The sequence below is a fragment of the Schistocerca americana genome, chromosome 4, assembly GCF_021461395.2.
Source record: "Schistocerca americana isolate TAMUIC-IGC-003095 chromosome 4, iqSchAmer2.1, whole genome shotgun sequence".
In the NCBI taxonomy this organism is placed as follows: domain Eukaryota; kingdom Metazoa; phylum Arthropoda; class Insecta; order Orthoptera; family Acrididae; genus Schistocerca; species Schistocerca americana.
The window spans coordinates 438,624,724-438,645,550 of NC_060122.1; the positions used below are offsets into that span (position 1 = coordinate 438,624,724).

At 40.1% G+C, this 20,827-nt stretch overlaps 1 protein-coding gene across 2 annotated transcripts in view; it reads right to left on the minus strand.

The window, feature by feature from the left end:
• LOC124612446 (protein twisted gastrulation-like) overlaps window positions 1–8,855 on the minus strand; it is a 40,999-nt gene extending 32,144 nt beyond the window's left edge. The window contains exon 1 of one of the 2 annotated variants that reach the window (XM_047140667.1): window positions 8,547–8,855. The gene's annotated coding sequence lies outside the window, so the exon portion shown is untranslated. Of the gene's footprint in view, window positions 1–7,532; window positions 7,685–8,546 lie in introns of those variants that run through there. The other variant, XM_047140666.1, reaches the window with a different exon arrangement.
• Between the last annotated feature and the right edge of the window lie 11,972 nt (window positions 8,856–20,827).

Genomic DNA, 20,827 nt, shown 5'->3' on the forward strand with positions numbered 1-20,827 from the left:
CAGTTGCAGTGTGTTTTGTGAAAAGGACTGTTTGAAATGTCTTCTGGCTGGGACCACAGGAGAGTGAAGTGTGCTGACTATTTGCATATCCAAAAAAGAATTATATTTTCAGGTTGGGAATACGTGTTCTCATTTGAAGACTCTGTTTCAAAGTGAAGATGTTTCCACTGACGACTTTTGGTGTTCTAAATGTTTTGACAGAATAACGATAACGATAGTATCTGAACAAGCCTCCCACGGTGCAGATGATGCAGATTTTGCATCAATAGAGGTAGAATTGGCTATCCTGAATCAGCCAACTACAGAGGTAGGTGTTAGTCCTGTTAAGAAACCATGATCAGCGAAGTTGAGTCGTGAGCTCTGTGTGTTAAGAAAGTGCAGAAAAATTACTAAAGCTATGTATGAATAGACTACAGCAAAACTGTCCACACTCTTCAAAGTAGAAATTCAATCTTCAGCAGAAAATGAACCAAAGAACTCTTGCACCTCTAGCCAGCAATTTTTCACGGATATCAATTTTGAATATTGCATATCCTACAGTGAAAAGGTGCAAGTTTTAATTATAATTCCAGAGACTTTTCAAAGAAAATTTTGAACCAATTTCCGTCAGTATCAAAGTACATGGTAGACAAATCAAGAAATGTGAGGTCTGTAAAAGGAGTCTTTGAAAGACCAGATCCCTATTATGGCCATCCTGTAGAAGCAGCTCCAAGTTCAAATAGTGCAGTCATTTTATTTCGAAGATAAATGGTACTTTTTTCGCCAGAGTGCCAACAAAAAGACACTAGAACTGTAACAGTTGAAGGCCAAAAAGTTGTGAAAGTGAAGAGGTACATGACTCCAAGTATTAAAGAAACTTTTGCAATTTATAAGAGCAACTATACAACTTCACACATTGGAAGATCAAAATTTTATGCACTATAACCTAAATAGGTAGTTCCACACCCACGTAGATATATCTGTTTGTGCGTACTGCACTAATTTTGAACTTTGTGTGGTAACTTTGAAGCACTTACTGGAGCAAGTGACATATGACACCTTGGTTGGGCGTGTGAAGTCATCAGTAGTCTGTGCCGTTATGAATTAGCATTTTTGAAAAAGAAAAAAAAAATTACATAAATTATAAAAAACATTCAGAATGCTCTAATAAAAGAACTTTAACAGATAAGCCCAAATCGAGAATTACTTTGTAATCACAAAGCAATTACCTTTAAAATAAAATAAAAAAATCTAGAACTGGTCCAGAGATACAGCATTTTAAAAATTTTTCTAAAATTCACATGTTCAAAATGGTATGTCCAGTGTCATCTTTGGAGGGCTGTATCTCTGAGCAGAAATTTTTTTGGAGATAACAAAAAAATGTGAGTTTCTTACTTTATTTTAACATATGCTAAATTCAATAACATCCGAGACTATGAAGGTAAGACTTTTTCCTAGCCTGCCTGAATCGATATGGACTATGCCAAACCAAATTGTGCTCTTTTAAAATTTTACGAAACTATATTTTTGCAGGTTACCAGTATGAATGTTTTGGATACATAATTTATTTTGTAGCAAATCAGTGTTTGTGTTTCGCAGTTCTGCCAAAGAATGTATCACCCCTGAATTTCACTGTAGATCAATGCAAATAAACATGAATTTTTGAGGATTTTCAGTAGCTACTGTTGTTGTTGTTTGCATAATCCATGAACAATTTGTAGCAAATCGGTGTTCATGATTTAGTTAATGTAGAAGATTTTCTAACTAACATATTCTGTTACATCTAGTTTTCCCTTGAAGAGGAGTAACCCTAAATATTATCTGAATTTATCGTAAATTAACTCTCTTTTGAGTTAGCTAACAACTATAATTAACATCAAAAGATTTTAGGAAACTGGTAAATTTTACCACAGGTTTTTGTACAGCCTTAATAGAAACCTCATTTTGTGTATTTGCTTCAATTATTATAGGGAATTAGCATCTTTTAGCTCAACAGATTAAAAGATAATCAGCGGACTTAATTTGAAGTTATTTGTTCACTGCCTTGTAATACACTGCACCAGCCAAAATGCAGACCCACTGTGAATGCTGTTCTCAAACACAGGATGAGTTGGTTAACGTTTGCAAACAGCTGGAAATTTCCCTGACTGTTGCTAAACAATTGGCAGCTGCTAATCAGTGTGTTGGGAGAGCTCCCAAGAGTCGTGTACCTGCGATACATGTACCAAAGATACCTCATGTATTATCCTCTCCTGTGGGTCCTACCTCCTCTACAGAAAATAGAGGATCTGTTACTACCCATCTACTTGACTGCGAGTGGCGTGTCAATGGTAGATCTAGGCATCTTTTACAGTGTGGATGGGGACTAGGGAAGACAGGGAGGACTCAGGCTGTTGTACTGATTCCCCAACCAACAAGTTTCAGGTGCTGTTTTTCACTAAAACTGAAACTGAGCCAGTTTGACTCACTTCACCTGTTTTGAGGAAACATGTTTTTTTCCAGTGTAAGAAGAAGGCAAACGCAAAGGGATAGGGGCCTATTAAGCTCCAAATGTACAGTGAATGGTGGTACCCTTTAGGGAAATGGCAACAAAGGACAGGAAAGGACAATGGCTGCTCTTAGTGTGTATGCCTGGGGCCTCATTCAGCATGTTGAAGAGGCTATTCCAGCAGCCATTCGAGAACAGGGTGCAATCAACCAGAGAGTGTGGCACACACTGAAACAAACGACGCCTGTCGCCTGAGCTCTGAGATCATTCTTGGGCCATTCCAGTGAATGGTGGAGAAGGTTGAGAAGACCAGCCCTGTGCATGGAGTTTCAACGAAACTCATAATTTGCTTTATTTTCCCCTGAACTGATAGTGACCATCTGTTTCTGAGTCGAGTGGAAGGACTGAACAAGATACCTCAAAGGTTCTGTGAAAAGCTAGGCTGCAACTTCCTGGACTTGCGCCATATGCTTGAGAATTGTAGGGTCCCTCTAAATAAGTCACATATGCACTACACATCAGAGGCTGCTACTCACTTAAGTGATTGTGTTGCTGGAGGCTTTAATTATCCAACAATCAATTGACGAAATCACAGGTCTGTAAGTGGTGGGTGTGATAAGACAGCCTGTGAAACTTTACTAAATATATTCTCTGAAAAATACCTAGAGCAGATAGTTAGGAACCACACTCAAGATGGAAATATATTGGATCTAATGGCAACAAATAGACCTGACCTCTTTGAGGACATCCACATCAAAAATGATATCAGTGACTATGACATGGTTGGGGTAACAATGATTACCAAAGTACAAAGAATAACAAACAGGCAGAAAGATATATAGGTTCACTAAAGTATATAAAAATATCACTAGTGTCATACCTCAATGAGAAACTTGAAACTTTCAGCACAAGTCAGGAGCATGCAGAGGAAATTCTGCCTAAAGTTTAAAAGAATAGTTGACCACACACTGGATAGATATGAACCCAGTAGAACAGTTCATAATGGGAGGGAACCTACATGATATACACACATTAAAAAGAAACTTCTAAAGAAACAGAGGTTACTGCACAGTAGGTGCAAAATAAAGAGTAGGGCTATAGGTAGAGAGATGCTGAATGAAATGTGTTTGGCTGTCAAGAGAACAATGCGTGATGCCTTCAATGACTACACAGAATAATGTCACATGATATTTCACAGAACCCAAAGAAATTCATGTCATATGTAAAGGCTGTTAGTGGCATCAAAGTTAGTGTCCAGTCCCTAGCGAATGAGACAGGAACTGACATTAAGGGAAGCAAAGCCAACTCTGAAATGTTTAACTTGATTTTTGAAGGAAAACAAATAGCAACGGTCCTACGACACTCCCCTGCGGCACACCTGAAATCACTCTTACTTCGGAAGACTCCTCTCCATTGGGAATGACATGCTGCGTTCTATTATCTAGGAACTCTTCAATCCAATCACATAATTGGTCTGATAGTCCATATGCTCTTACTTTGTTCTTTAAACGACTGTGGGGAACTGCATCGAACGCCTTGCGGAAGTCAAGAAACACGGCATCTACCTGGGAACCCTTGTCTATGGCCCACTCAGTCTCGTGGACGAATAGCGCGAGCTGGGTTTCACATGATCGTCTTTTTCGAAACCCATGCTGATTCCTACAGAGTAGATTTCTAGTCTCCAGAAAAGTCATTATACTCTAACATAATACGTGTTCCAAAATTCTACAACTGGTCGACGTTAGAGATATAGGTCTATAGTTCTGCACATCTGTTCGACGTCCCTTCTTGAAAACGGGGATGACCTGTGCCCTTTTCCAATCCTTTGGAACGCTACGCTCTTCTAGAGACCTACGGTACACCGCTGCAAGAAGGGGGGCAAGTTCCTTCGTGTACTCTGTGTAAATCGGACTGGTATCCTATCAGGTCCAGTGGGCTTTCCTCTTTTGAACGATTTTAATTCTCTCTCTATCCCTCTGTCGTCTATTTCGATATCTACCATTTTGTCATCTGTGCGACAATCTAGAGAAGGAACTACAGTGCAGTCTTCCTCCGTTAAACAGCTTTGGAAACAGACATTTAGTATTTTGGCCTTTAGTCTGCCATCCTCTGTTTCAGTCCATTTTGGTCACAGAGTGTCTGGACATTTTGTTTTGATCCACCTACCGCTTTGACATAATACCAAAATTTCTTAGGATTTCTGCCAAGTCAGTACATAGAACTTTACTTTCGAATTCATTGAACGCCTCTCGCATAGCCCACCTCAAACTACATTTCGCTTTGCGTAATTTTTGTTTGTCTGCAAGGCTTTGGCTATGTTTATGTTTGCTGTGAAGTTCCCTTTGCTTCCGCAGCAGTTATCTAACTCGGTTGTTGTACCATGGTGGCTCTTTTCCATCTCTTATGATCTTGCTTGGTACGTACTCATAACGCATATTGTACGATGGTTTTGAACTTTGTCCACTGATCCTCAACACTATCTGTACTTGAGACAAAACTTTTGTGTTGAGCCGTCAGGTACTCTGTAGTCTGCTTTTTGTCACTTTTGCTAAACAGAAAAATCTTCTTACCTTTTGTAATATTTCTATTTACGGCTGAAATCATCGATGCAGTAACTGCTTTATTATCACTGATTCCCTGTTCTGCATTAACTGTTTCAAATAGTTCGGGTCTGTTTGTCACCAGAAGGTCTAATATGTTATCGCCACAAGTCAGTTCTCTGTTTAACTGCTCAAGGTAGTTTTCAGATAAAGCACTTAAAAAAATTTCACTGGATTCTTTGTCCCTGCCACCCGTTATGAACGTTTGAGTCTCCCAGTCTATATCCGGCAAATTAAAATCTCCACCCAGAACTATAACATGGTGGGGAAATCTACTCGAAATATTTTCCAAATTATCCTTCAGTGGCTCAGCCACAACAGCTGCTGAGCCAGGGGGCCTATAGAGACATCCAATTACCATGTCTGAGCCTGCTTTAACCGTGACCTTGACCCAAATTATTTCACATTTAGGATCTCCGTCAATTTCCTTCGATACTATTGCACTTCTTATCGCTATAAACACGCCTCCCCCTTCACAGTCCAGCCTGTCTCTGCGGTATACATTCCGATCTGAGTTTAGGATTTCATTACTGTTTACGTATGGTTTCAGCCAACTTTCTGTCCCTTGTACTATATGGACATTATGACCGTTTATTAATGAGAGGAGTTCTGGACCTTTCTATAGATGCTCCAGCAGTTTACTATTAGCACATTAATATTGTTATTCCCTGTTGCATTTTGCCTACTCCTACCTTGCCGCATCTCAGGAGGCATCTTGTCGGGCCTAGGGAGGGAATTCTCTAACCTAAAAAACCGACACGTGCACTCCACATGTACTCCGCTAACCTTGTAGCCGTTTCCAGCGTGTAGTGCACGCCTGCCGTATTCAGGGGGACCCTACATTTCTCCACCCGATAGCGGAGGTCGAGAAATTTGTACCCCAGATCTCCGCAGAATCGACTGAGCCTCTGGTTTAAGCCTACTCCTCGGCTCCAAACCAGAGGACTGTGATCGGTTCTGGGAATGATACTACAAATAGTTAGCTCAGATTCCACCCCGCCTTCCGCCTTCACCAATTCCGCCAACCGCCTGTACGAACTGAGGATGACCTCTGAACCCAGACGGCAGGAGTCATTGGTGCCGACATGAGCAACAATTTGCAGCCAGGTGCACCCAGTGCTCTCTATCGCCGCCGGCAGCGCCTCCTCCACATCTCGGATGAGACCCCCCAGCAAGCAGACAGAGTGAACACTGGCCTTCTTCCCCGACCTTTCCGCTTCAAGACTCTTGAAGATATAGGCTATGTAAAATATCCCAAGAAAATCTATTACGTAAGTTTCAGGCATCGGCTTTAAATGACGACTACAGGTATGTACTACAACCCCCTATTTCTTGCTCACAAAGGGATTATGAGGATAAGATTAGAATAATTACTGCGCACACACACACACACACACACACACAGAAGCATTCAAACAATCTTTCTTCCCATGCTCTGTTTGTGAGTGGAACAGGAAGAAACCCTACAAACTAGTACAATGGCATGTACCAGGTGCCATACACCTAATGGTGGTTTGCAGTGTATAGATTTAGATGTGTTTAATTTATTGCCATACTCTTGTAAGTAAGACTTATTAAGAGTCAAGTTTAACAGATGTCATGTGATTAATGCATGAATCCATTTCTATTTATTAGTAATCATTTTTATCTGTTTTTGTTATGTTACATGCACAGTTCAAAGATAGCCATTACAGTATTCCCTACAAGTTTAGAAACAAAAACAACCATAAAACTGTCTTAACATCGGCTGGGACTCTACAACAAAAAAAGTGGAAAACTGCAGAAATCACACAATTCTAATTTCTGGTGTTTGAAAACAACAACAAACACCAGAAACTTAATCTTAACGACACAATCACCTACGGTATACTCATGAAATAGGCAACTAAACTCAAGGCGGTCAGGTCATAATACAAGAAAGCATTTGTTGGACACTAAAATCAAAATGTCATTTGAAGTCCTTGCACCCAGCGATTGCGCTCGCAGGTGAAAAACTTAGTATGCAAGCAACTAAATAAAAGCAAAATTACGTGATCAAGGTTGAGGGGCGATGGGGACCAAAATATGTGAAACAACTGTAGCAACAAGGAACCCATAGGATACACAACACACGATAAAGTACAATAAAGATATGCCAATCACAGGTACGCCGCATTTACGAGAAAACAATTACATACGATTTTAAAGAGATGCGAGCTATGTACTTGAACCCTGTTTGTAATGTATACCAACCTCAAACTTTTCACAGACCTAAATTTAATTTCCCACAACATTTTGAAAAAACTAAATCATAATTTTATGATGTTATAAGCTGCTCATAAATACGAGCAATAGGAAAACCTAATATTACAAAGTAATATACGCTGCTGTGTGTTACTTTTAAGAATGCCCATTTACATCATAGAAATCGTATAGTACTGCAGTGAAATGGCTTCATAGACGTATCTAATACACGTTTTACTTGCCTAACTTCTGCACTACCCCTTCCGATTCTTTTTATGTTAGTCGAAATCAGCTAAACGTTTACACACTCATTTTACTTGAAAACACTCAACATGCCACCATTAAACAAACAACAAGTACTGCAGTGCATCCAACATTCTAGTTTGACAATAGGCGTCCATTATTCGAATGTTTTACTTGCCATTTGCCAACATGAAGAAAAAACACGTTCATTACTGTAATTACTGGAAAGTGGAAAATATCTGAAATATTCTTGCATGGACTTGAAGTTGTTCTGTAAGACGCTTTTTTCCAATTAGAAATATTAAGAATGGTCTGTCCTCACTGACCGTATCTACAATTAAGGCGAAGCGAGCGCACACTTGTGCATTTCGAATTTGTCTGAAGTTCGTCGTGGTGTTGACGAGTACTCGCTTTGGAGACGATATTCGCACATTGCTATGCATCTAGTCATTCTGGGAACAAAGAATATCTCTTAATCAGCATCCGTGTGGAATGGAAATGCTTCTTATCCTCAATAAAGCTAGCTTTTTTTCCACAGGCGAACCACTGTCGCTTGTAGGTTCTTTCAGTTCCATCTCCTTTTCTCAAGCTTAGCTCAAGGAATACTATTAAATAATTCTCCTTTTGCAGTCCTATGCCTTTTTGCGGTTCACATGAATCTTTCTACGTTTTCAAGCATCGTAAACGGCATTTCTTTTTTTCACGGCTCGATAAAGATGAATTCCAAATTATCGGTTCATTTCTGTACCATTGGGGCAGTTAATTTCTTAAAGACCAGTGCGATAACAACTGGTCAAATGCATTCGCTGAACGCGAATACGTAACAGACTCCAGCGGAAAAAAAAGTAACGCGAAAGGAAATTCCATTGTATTGAATGCGACACTATATACAATTTATAAACGTGAATCATTCGAGTCAGTAGAAGATGAGTAATATTTCTAAGTCACAGAAATTTACTTTCTTGTGGCAAGAAAGCAATATCGAATAATTAAATTGTTGAACGGATGCTTACCCAAGAAAGATTGTGAGCAGAACCGAGGAGTGGGCCTAACTGCTATTCCAAGAAGCTTCGACGACGTTCATGGGGACGAGAATGTTTACCGATACTTTAACGTGACACACACAGCGGGTAAGGGCGAGCACCAAAGCTTACAGGCATTTGGTAAACAGCTGTCAACACATCCCCTCTACTCGACTGTTTTGGAATTTCCTTTAATGTGCACGTTTCGATTCCTGATCACAATGACGTGAATTTGCGCGGTACGCATATAAGTTACGCTTCCCCACTATGGAACCCACAGGCTCTCGCTCGGTTCATATGTCGTCATGCATTCCTGGAGACAAGACGTATCACTCCCGCACTAATACTCCCGACTGATTATCGACTTACAAAAAAAAAAATTATGTAACTAAGTTTACGAAATCCACAGAGCAGAATCCCGGTATTACTACAATGGCAAATGAAACGACAGGCGAACTGTGAGCCATACGGTTCGTTATTGAATCGATTTTTTAGCAGCATTCGTACCTCAACGATATGCTAACGAATATCTTTTAACAATATGGAATACAAGACGGCTACTGATTGCTCACTAGTAACATCAAACTGCCCGTTGCTACAATTTCTGAATATCAAACCTTTTCTAATACAGTGGTACCATGCAATACTACACTAATGGAGTTATTTTCTGCTATAATATTTACCATGAACATATTAGGATGCTTGGGAAAAAAATTAGCACAGCATGCTATGCCTTACGAATATTAGTCACTTTGTGCAATAGTTCATGCCACAGAATGATATACTTTGCTCACATACATTCTATAATAAGTTACGGCATAACATTCTGGGGTGCAAATGCCCAACATATGAAATTTGTGTTCAGATTGCAGAAACGAGCTATCAGAATAATGAGCAAGAGTCACAAAAGAGCACACTGCAGTGAGCTATTTAAAAATGGGGTATTCTGACAATCCCAAGTGAATATATCTTGCAAACTACAGATTTTATTCACAAAAATATTGAGCAATATTTAGCAAACAGCTGCATACATGATCACCAAACCAGAAACAACAATTGCTTGTACCTAGTCAGAATGAATCAAACCAAAACCCAAACCACTATGTTTTACTGAGGTGTCAAGATATACAATAAATTGCCAAAAGAAATCAAAAACATAAAGGAACTCTGTAAATTTAAAGCATTCCTTAATGAATATTTATCCAAAAAAAGTTTTTACTTGATTAGAGAATTCATGCAGCATAAAATTGGCGTAAATAAATAATCAGGTTAACCAATTATAAAGTGGACATTCTAAATTGTAATTTACTCAGACAAGTACTAGAGGAGTCTTGTGATCTATTTCTTTTGATTGAAACAGGTTCTTCTGCATTGTGTAATTCAATATATATATATATATATATATAAGCTCATGAAGAATATCAGGTTTATTATGGACACCCTTAAACCTGGGCCACAGAGAGAGGGTTCTTTTTCTGTTGTCTGCTAGTGTGTTGCACAAGAGTTTGGTCATGTTAATTACTGGTGAAAGCATGCTAGGGTTTATTATTTTGTTTCATTCTTTATAGTTTTCAGTTTTTAGTATTTTCATACAGCTGGCTTCATCAGTGTACACAGTGGAGTCAAGATTTATACAGTTAAGAAAACGTTAGAGAAGTGCTTGTGTTTGGGGGCAGTGCAACTGGCAGCAGTCTGGAGACACCAAGAAGCTGTGTTCACCACAGTCGACAGGTTTCAGACTGATACACCCAGAATGCAGCAGTTTATATTCACTTAGAGATGTCACTGAAATAAGCAAGGATTTTCAGGAAAAATGATAAGGACTTAACATCCTGTTGAGGACAATCTCATTATACACAGAATAAAGGTTGGAATTAGGAAGTGATGGAGAAGGAAATCGCCCTTTTCAAAGAATCCAGTCCAAAATTTGCATCAAGTGATTTAGCAATACCATAAACAATGTCAATCTAGTTAGCCAGATAGGTACGTGAACCAAACTACCATCCTCCTGAGAGCAAACCCAATGTCTTACCAGCTGAAAAGCAATAACTCCTATGATTATGATGGTATTACAATCAAAGCACAAAAATCTTGTGCTGTGATGGTAGTTCCCCAATTGATTTAACTCTGTAAATAATCAGTGAATCAAGATTTATTTCCCCAAAAAACTGACAGCAGTAATGCTCATTAATAAAAAAAGGGGGATAAGCATGTCACCTCTAATTGCAGATCCATCTCACTCCTTACCACGTTCCAAAACATTTCTGCGAAGGTCTTTTATTATAGCTTGTTATAACATTAAGTTTTCAACAACAGTTCTTTCATTCATTCATTCACTCACTCACTTATTCAAATGTCATGTTTTGCAAACCTGTCAAGAAGAACCACCTTTAGAAATGTGCAACCTGACAAGTTACGCATTAACACACAGAAGCAACCCCTGATAGTTACTTCTGTAAAGTACACGAACAAAAATTATGACTCACAGTAATCTGCTTAAACTGATAATTATGGTAATTACTTCTAGATTACCTTATATATGTATGTTTAGAAAAAGAACAGCTACTCCAAAAAAATCAGTGCCCCTCCTACATTATGCAACTGCTGTTTTTATCTACCACAATTTGTCTTCTGTGAGGCCTTCTCTATATAGAAAGCAATAGATGATCTCTGAAAATGAGTCACCCCTGCTCCCTCTGCGGAAAGCAAGTGTTCAAACTCAGTTCTGATAGAACTAAACAACAGAAATTACCCTCCAGTCATTTTGTGTGATCTTACCAAGGAGTTGTGTAGATTCTAAAATTCTATTAGGGAAACTGAAATGTTATGATGTCACAAACACCTCTGTTGCCTGGATGGAGTCAACAAGAGAAAACAGAAGGAATCTAATAAATGATATCAGAGGGGATAAAAATATCTGAGTGAGAAATCATTAAATATGTAGTCCCACAAGGTCCATTTCTTGGTCAATGCCTGTTCTTGTCATTAATAAATAATTTACCGAAGGCTTTGGAGGGAAATTCAAAACCTGCTATGTTTGCCCAAATACAGCCATACTAGATACACGCTGGGATATAATGGAACAAACTTGCCATTGTTTCACTACCAACACCTTTACTCTCAGTATTACAAAAACTCAAATCATTCAATTTCAAAGAAATAGACTTGCCTTACAATTACCAGAAGGAGAGATTAATTGACACATACAACTTCAAGGATTTTGGGATTCTTACACAAATGTGGATAATACATTTACTTATTAAGGGCATTTATAGTTCATCAGAGTGGATTCAGGAGAAACTGTGAATTTAAAATAAAATTAATTTCCATGAAAAAAATTGCATTTCTTTCTAGGTTTCTGATTAGAGGTTTTATATTCTGGTGCTAAACTGATAACAGGTTAGCACTAGACAGGCAAGAAATAGGAAGTTTCCCAATATTCAAAACTGAAATAAAAGTGTAAGTTATTAGCCACTCCATCTAAAATTTATTATACTGTTTGGACTGAGGGATGTAAATAACACTCAGCTCTAATGTTTGTATTAACCAGATTTTGACTTTGTCACAATATACCTTATACTGTTCTGTGTAAAGTTACATAAATGCTTTGATGAAGTATTGGCCATCTCTCTCTCTCTCTCTCTCTCTCTCTCTCTCTCTCTCTCTCTCTCACGCAAACACAACTCGCACATAAGACCATAGTCTCTGGCTGAATCCAGACTCAGAGAGTCTCACTTCAGCTACCAGAGACTGTTTGTTGTGTGTGTGTGTGTGTGTGTGTGTGTGTGTGTGTGTGTTGTCTATTTTCAACAAAGGCCTTGTTGGCAGAAAGCTCACTTTCTAACAATCTTTTTGTTGTACCTATCTGCAACTCAGCATATTGGCTATATGGTGAGTAACAACTATGATCTTCATAGTCTTGTTATAATCTATGCTAGTTGGCCATGACTGCATTTGCATATTTTTAAAATATTTTTATTTTTGAAATAAACTGGAGTTATCAAACTGATTAATTAAAAGCAAAATTTTAATCTGCATATGGTCACATACCTCCAACCAGTATAAAGGATTCCTAGTTACCAAGGGACCTTGATATCAGCACAGGATGCCTCATCAGTTGGGATAGGGCTCAATCTTCCTAAAATGTTAGGAGAGCCAAAGAGGTTGGTGTTCCAGATATTATGCTGACAGTATATCATTGCAGTCAGCCACAAATGTAAACGAATGAGAACTTGGACTGTCCAAGGGGAGAGGAGCGGTGCACTCTTGAAGAGCTGCCATCCTATGTCCACATTCTGTGTTTCCACAAAATAAAACTGACATAATGATCATAGGGATCATTGATTCCTTTTTTCTGGTGAGAGTCTCATTCAAAGCCCTTTAAGCACTAGGATTAGTCTCATTTCAAAATTAGGAAAAAAACAAGCAATCCACAATGCAAAGCAAATTGGAGTGCAAAAAACGTTTGGTAAATGCTGCAGCACAGTTGTCTGCTGCAGATGGCAGTGGTAGTACAGGCCCGACCTCTACCAGTAACATACATGACCATAGTTCAAAACACTCCCCACCTAAAACTGCCATGATATAGTGTCCGCATAATACTTTGAGTTATATATGAGGTGAGTGATGGACCCCCTTGAACTCAGTATCTCCTGCTTGGGAGACAGTTGTTAACCACTCTGCTACCTAGACACAGTGTTTATCACTAATGCACAGACTACCTCAGCATGCCTCTTGATCGACCCACACTCCCACCTAGCGCCATGTATCCACAGTCCCTGTCCATGTCCTCCATGCTTGCTACTCGGAGATTACCGCTGGAGGTCGGACACAATTGTGCATCCGTAATGAATGTGGTGGATTCATTGCCTATCAAGGCAAATGAATTGTATGAATGTGTGATGCCTGTTGCTTTGGACATGTCCAAAAGAACAGACACCACCCAGAATCTGCAGCTGTGATACATATTATGTGATACATAATGGATTCATTGCCCAATGAGGTGAATCAGTTATGACTGCATGGTGTTTGTTCTTTCTGATATGTCCAAAAGGACAGACACCGTGTAGAATCAGGTTTCCACCTGGGTCTCCCACGGGCAAGGGGTTGGGAATGGGAATGACATAGGGATGGACAAGGATGTTGTGGAGGCTGGGTATGTGATGGAACACCACTTTGGGAGGGGTGGGAAGTATCTCAGGTAAGATGTACCTCATTTCAGGACTTGATGATATGTAATCAAAGCCCTGGCAAAGGATGTGGTTCAGTTGTTCCAGTCCGGGGTTGATACTGGGTGATGCAGGCGACACTCTTTTGTGGCTGTTTCTTGTTGGGGGGGGGGGGGGGGGGGGGAGAAATGTCATGGGAGATCTGTTTGCGGATCAGGCCTGGGGGATAATGCCTATCTGTGAAGGCCTAGGTGAGACCCTCAGCATACTATTTGTCACTGCAAATAGGGCCAGGCTCTATGGTAAGGATTTCTTGGTGTGAAAGGGGTGACAGCTGTCAAAATACTGGTATTGTTGGTGGTTGTAGTGGGTTCAATGTGGACAGAGGTGCAGACGGAGCCATCATAATGGAGAGAAGGTGTTAAGGCTGTGAAGGAATGAAGATAGGATGTCTTAGCTCCGAGTCCAGATCATGAAGATATCATCAATGAGTCTGAACCAGACTAGGGGTTTTGTGCTTAGGATGGCCAAGAAAGTCTCTTCTAGATGGCACATAAAAAGGTTGGCATAGGAGGGTGGCATATGGGTGCTCATGGCTGTGCTACAGATTTGTTTATATACCTTCCCTTCAAATGATAAGTAGTTACGGATTGGATAAAGTTAGTAAAGTTACTAAAGTTAGTTCCTTACCACCGTTGCAGCCAGCAGCCACCACTGAATCCATGCCACAAGCAGGCAAGTGCCAAGTGCCAGTGATTCGTAACTTCCCACGTGCATTATTGCTGCCGTCACCCTTCGCATGTAATGCCACATTAAGTGCCTTTGAACTTTTTGCTTTGTGTGCACAAAATGCCCTCCACACGTTCTCAATATGGAGTGCACCAGGGGGAGTAAGTAAAGGTCTTGTTAATGATCCATAAAAACAAGCTGAAAATCTTAAGTTAAGAAATCAGTAATTAGGTGAATGACTGTGGGCAAGACAGGAATTGCCACCTGTCCCCAAAATTGACTTAAGTATGCAAACCACCCCTGATGTGGGTGCTATTGATCTGCAACCCACTCCCCTTTATGTCACAGACTAAGTTATAAGAATGCATGGTATCTGTTCCTTCAGACATGTCCGAAAGACCAGGCACCATGCGAAATCCGCAGCAGTGACACATAATATGTAAATTGAAAGAGGAGTGGGGAGAAAGGAAAGGGAAGGGAAGAGTCTATTGATATCAGTTGCATCAGGGCTTTGTGTGGCATCAGCGATAATGAACGAAAATGTGTGCTGGACTAGGATTTGAAACTGGGATCTCCTGCTTATTAGCAGTTGCGTTCATCACTGCACCACCTAGACACAGCATTTATCACAATTGCATGAACTATCTCGGCTGACCCACATTCCCACTTAGTGCCATCTATCTGCAGTCCCTGTCCGTTTCCTCCATACTTGGTACTTGGAGGTTTCCACAGGAGGTTGGATATAATTGTGCATCCACACTGAATGTGATGGATTCATTGCTCATCAAGGCAAATCAATTATATGAATGCGTGGCATCTGTTCCTTTGAACATGTCTGAAAGAAGAGGCGCCACATGGAATCCACATCTGTGATACATATTATGTGATACATACTCTCAATACCTCCACCTCGAATGTAACCACAGTAAGCCATCCAGAACCATGACTAAATTAATCATCCTTCACAAGTGAAAAATCCAAAATACCACCTGCAAAAGCACAAGGACCATCAAGGACAACATGCAATGCGGTGCCTTTCACCTTCACTTCATTTTTTTCCTTGTCCCGAGTAGTGATTTCAGTGTCATCAATGGCCTTGTAAACAGCTGTGTGTGAGTGCCAAACACCCTAAAATGATGTATCTCGTGAGTAGTTCAAAGCAATTTCCTGTGCAGCAGCCTAATCCAGACTACCAGTGCCCACAGCTGTCGCATGCTTTATAAAGGCTCATGGTGCCTTACCGAAACTGCAACAACCTGCTTCAGTGTGAACAATCACCCACAGTGGAATGTAAAACTAGTGCCACTGCAGGGGCAACTGCACAGAGGCAACCCGGATAACTGCACTTCAGCCTACAGCTCTTTATTGAGTTAGGTAACTGAGCCGTGACTTATAGAGATGCACAGGGATGTCTCACACAGAGCGCATGCCAGGGTGCCCCTGAGAACTACAACACTAAGAACTGGTTCTCAGATTTTGGCAAAATCAATGTGTAGGTCTTCTTTATAATATGTGTCATAGCTGCTGATTCTACATGATGTCTGTCCTTTTGGACATATCTGAGGAAACAGACACCATGGCAGTCAGAACTGCTTCACCTCAATGGGCAATAAATCCATTATGTATCACATAATATGTATCACAGCTGCAGATTCTGGGTTGTGTCTGTTCTTTTGGACATGTCCAAACCAACACGCACTTCACATTCATTCAATTCATTTGCCTTGATGGGCAATGAATCCACCACATTAATTGCGGATGCACAATTATGTCCGACCTCCTTCGGTAATCTCCGAGTAGCAAGCATGACTTAAGTCCAGGGAGTGTGGTGGATGGTACACTACTTCCCAGTCCTATCGACTGAACACAGCAACCACAGCTTGCACTGTATGCACCCATGCATTGTCATACAAAATGATGGGTGGATTGCGCATAAAGTTTTGCCACTTCTTTTGCAAAGTTGGTCACAGGTGATGCTCCAAAAATGAACAGTAATATGACTTAAGTCCTTGTGACTTTGATTTGATTCCAAAGATGAAGGAAACACTTCACGGCATTCACTTCAGCAATGTTTCAGAGATTTGACAGGCAGTAGATCACTCCATTCACACCATCAACAGAACAGGCTCTGCTAACGGTATACTACACCTTCCACATCGCTGTCAACGGGTCCTAAGCAATGGTGGTGACTATTTTGAAGGACAGTAACAAGTGCAAACATGTAAATTTTTGTATCAGTTGTGAATGAATAGTTGCCATTATTTAAGAGTCAACCCTTGTATTTCAATTTTCATGTATTTCTTATTTCAATCTCTAGCAGATGCACGTCCACAAAGCTCTCGCTAAGCTAAGTGATTGATATTTACATAAGAGCTAATTTAGTTAATATTACATTTTAGACTAGTGTATTTACTTCTTTGCTATGCTGTCTATTGAATGTTTTGCTTTTCTGAGCATATTTAGACAGAAAAGAAAGTATTTCGTAAAGGCTGATACTCATTAGTTTTGTTTACATTTTAGGCATAAATTTCATGTGAGTGTAGATCTTTATTTTTTCTTACTAGAGTTAGCAGTTCAAAGTTAAATTAATTTGTGTCTGTCATATAGACTTTAGGTAGTTAGTTAAAACTTTCGAAAGTAAGTTTAAAAGTTTGTTTACATTAGCATTTAGTTACTGCTATGAAACCTCAGTGCTCTTGTGCCAAGTTATTCTCTGCTTTTGTGTACATTTTTCTATCAAACCATGTGTGACAAATGTGGTGGTTGCTGTAGAAATCTGAAGGAGGTGGGTGTTCTGTGAAGACTGTAGGTTATGGTTTCAATGGGGCAAATGTAGTGGCAAGGAAACAGGGGTAGATAATGAGGTTCTTCCATGGTAATCTAGGTTATGTAGAAAGGACTGAAAAATTTCTGAACAGGAGGCAAAAATTTGTGCCCTTAAGGCTGAATTAGAAAATGCAAATTTGGAATTATGTAGGCTACAGGAGGAAAAAGAGACATGATGCTTGGGAAAGGTAGCAAGCAAAGGGTGAAAAAGGGAAACTGTTGAAAAACTTTAGAAATTCAGTTAGTAAATCATATTGCGGAGATGCTGAGTCATGATAGGCACAACAAAAAGATTCACACAATTATAGCTTTCGGCCATTAAGGCCTTTGTCAGCAGTACACACACATACACACGTGCACACACACTCACACAAACACAACTTGCATATACAACTTGCATACACATATGCAGCCTCAGAGAACTGAAACCACACTGCAAGCAGCGGCACCAGTGCAAGCCACCTTCCTATATGTTGCTGTCCACCTCAGAGATGGCTACATCAGTACATCTGTCCATATCAAACCTACTAACCACCACCAATACCTCCACTTTGTCAGCTGCTACCCATTCCATACCAAGAAGTCCCTTCCATGCAGCCTAGCCACCCGTGGTTGTCGCATCTGCAGTGATGAGCAATCCCTTTCTAAATATACCGAGGGTCTCACTGAAGCCTTCACTGACCATAATTACCCTCCCATCCTTGTACAAAAACATATCTCCCACCACCTCCCAGAGTCCCACAGTCCGGCCACAGAGGAGCATTCCCCTCAAAACTCAGTACCATCCAGGACTAAAGCAACTGAATTACATTCTCCGCCAGGGTTTCGATTACCTCTCGTCATGCCCTGAAATTAGAAATGTCCTGCCCACTATCCTTCCCGCCCCTCTTACCGTGGTATTCTGCCATCCACCAAACCTACATAATATACTCATCCATCCTTACACAATCCCTGCTCCCAATCCCTTACCTCATGCCTCATAGCCCTGTAATAGACCTAGATGCAGGACCTGTCCCACTCATCCTCCTACCACCACCTACTCCAGTCCGGTCACTAACATCACCTATCCCATCAAAGGCAGGGCTACCTGTGAAACCAATAATGTGATTTACAAGCTAAGCTGCAACCACTGTGCTGAATTCTATGTAGGCATGACAACCAACAAGCTGTCTGTCCACATGAATGGCCACCATCAAATTGTGGCCAAAAAAACAAGTGGACCACCCTGTTGCTGAACACGCTGCCAAACATGATATCCCTCATCTCAATGACTGCTTCACAGCCTGTGCCATATGGATCCTTCGCACCAACATCAGCTTTCCTGAATTGCACAGCTGGGAACGTTCTCTGCAATACATCCTACGTTCCTGTAACCCTCCTGGCCTCAACCTTCATCACTATCCTCACCCATCCAGCCCCCCTCCCTGTTCCCATTCCAGCACTACACAGCCATCATTTCACTGCCATATCCAGTCTTTTAATTTCTTTTTATTTCTCTCCTTTCTGCTACTTACCCCCTCCCCCCTCCCCACCTTCTCTCCTGCCCTCCGTCTAAACTGCAACACTTCACTGTCCGCCACTCCCACCATACTATCCCTCCCCCTCCCTGCCCCAGCCTCCTCCTTACCCCCACCCAGTCACCACTCCCATCATGCACTGGTGCTGCTGCTTGCAGTGTGGTTTCAGTTCTCTGAGACTGCATACGTGTGTACGTGTGTGTGTGTGTGTGTGTGTGTGTGTGTGTGTGTGTGTGTGTGTGTGTCTACTGCTGACAAAGGCCTTAATGGCTGAAAGCTATGAATCCGAGATATAGTATTAGGAGTGACCTGGACAAAATAGGAGCAGAAACTGGGCACACAAATGTGGGGTTTAAGGTGGCCTTTCAGCACCATGATTGGCCTGGGGTAAGCACTACTGTATGGCATGTTAACACTGAGCTGAACAGGATGCTCCAGACATCAGAAAAATCTCACAGAAGTGTTGTTCCAGTTGATGCTATTGGTAGGTGGGGATACACTACACATAGCCTGCCCCTAAATAGGAAGAGTAAAGATAAGTTAGCTTCTCTACTAGCATATAGTGTAACGGGGAGCCACAGTCACACAAGGGATGATCCCTGTGATTAATTGGACCAGGTAGACAGGTTTTTTAGGTTAAAGCCAAAGTCCAGACAGATAAAAATCAAGAAAAATAGAATAAAAAAGCTTCATATACACAAAATAGGGATAAAGCTAAGGTTGGTATCAATTTACTTAATCAAAACATCAGAGGAATAAAAAATAAAGTAAATTATCTGTTAGTTTGTTTAGATGGTCTCAAAAATAAGAATGAGATTGATATACTTTGTCTGAACACCATGTACCTGTGTGGATGGAAAGATTCAGTATCAATGGGTGCAATTTAGCATCTTACATTTGCAGATCTAGCATGGATAAAGGAGAAGTTGCCATTTATACAAAGCAAGGTTATAAGTATAAAACTGTAGAAGTAAGCAAATTTTGTGTCAATCAGCACTTTGAAGTTTGTGCATGTGAACTACAGCTAGAGAATGTAGTGTTGATATTAGCAATAGTTCATAGGTTCCCATTAAGAGATTGGGAGCTATTCATAAAAAAGTTTGACTCCCTATTATGCTGTCCGTCAGACAAAAAGAACAAGTTATTAATCTGTGGTGATTTCAATGTAAACTTCCTAAGTAATTTTGATAGGAAAAGTGTTACTAATGACATATAACTTAGAATCAGTGATCAACTTCCCTACACATATAGCTCAAGACAGTAGTACACCATTTGATAATGTATTTGTACAGTAACAGGATGTAAAACTAACAGGCGCTTTCCCACTGATAAATGGGTTATCAGACGATGATGCACAAAGGCTGGTCAACCCAGTATCTATAGAGCACTTCAAATAAAGTTTAAGAAATGTTAAATGAGGAGATGTATATAATGAGCCAAATGCTAATGATAAATGCAACATATTTCTTGATAAATTTATATCCCTTTTTGAACATTACTAAATGTAACACCAAACAGTTTTCAAAGAAACATTGGATTACTACAACTATTAAAGTGTCTTCAGAAAGAAAAAGAAAACTGTATGAGACAGCAAGCATTAGTAACAACCTAGAAGTAATTTTACACTATAAAAATTATTGCAACATAGTGAGAAAAGTTGTCAGGAAATCAAAAAATATGTATATTAGAGATGAAATTAACAACTCAGGCAATGAAATGAAATCAATATGGAATGTTGTTAGAAGAGAGACATGAAAAGTAACCACTGGGGTAGGTAGTATTACTATTAAAGAGAATGAGACCATCTTAACCAACAGTACACAAGTAGCTAATGTATTCAACAACCATTTCTTAAGTGTAGGTGAAGAAACTGGTAAGAATAGTTCAAAAGAAAAAGCCAAACAGTACATGGAAGAGTCAGTTTTGAGAAATCCTTGTCAGTTAATTTTCATGTAAAAGCCTCTTGTGAAATAAAGAAAATTATTAAATATTTGAAAAATAAATGTTCTGTTGGAGTAGATGACATCTCTAA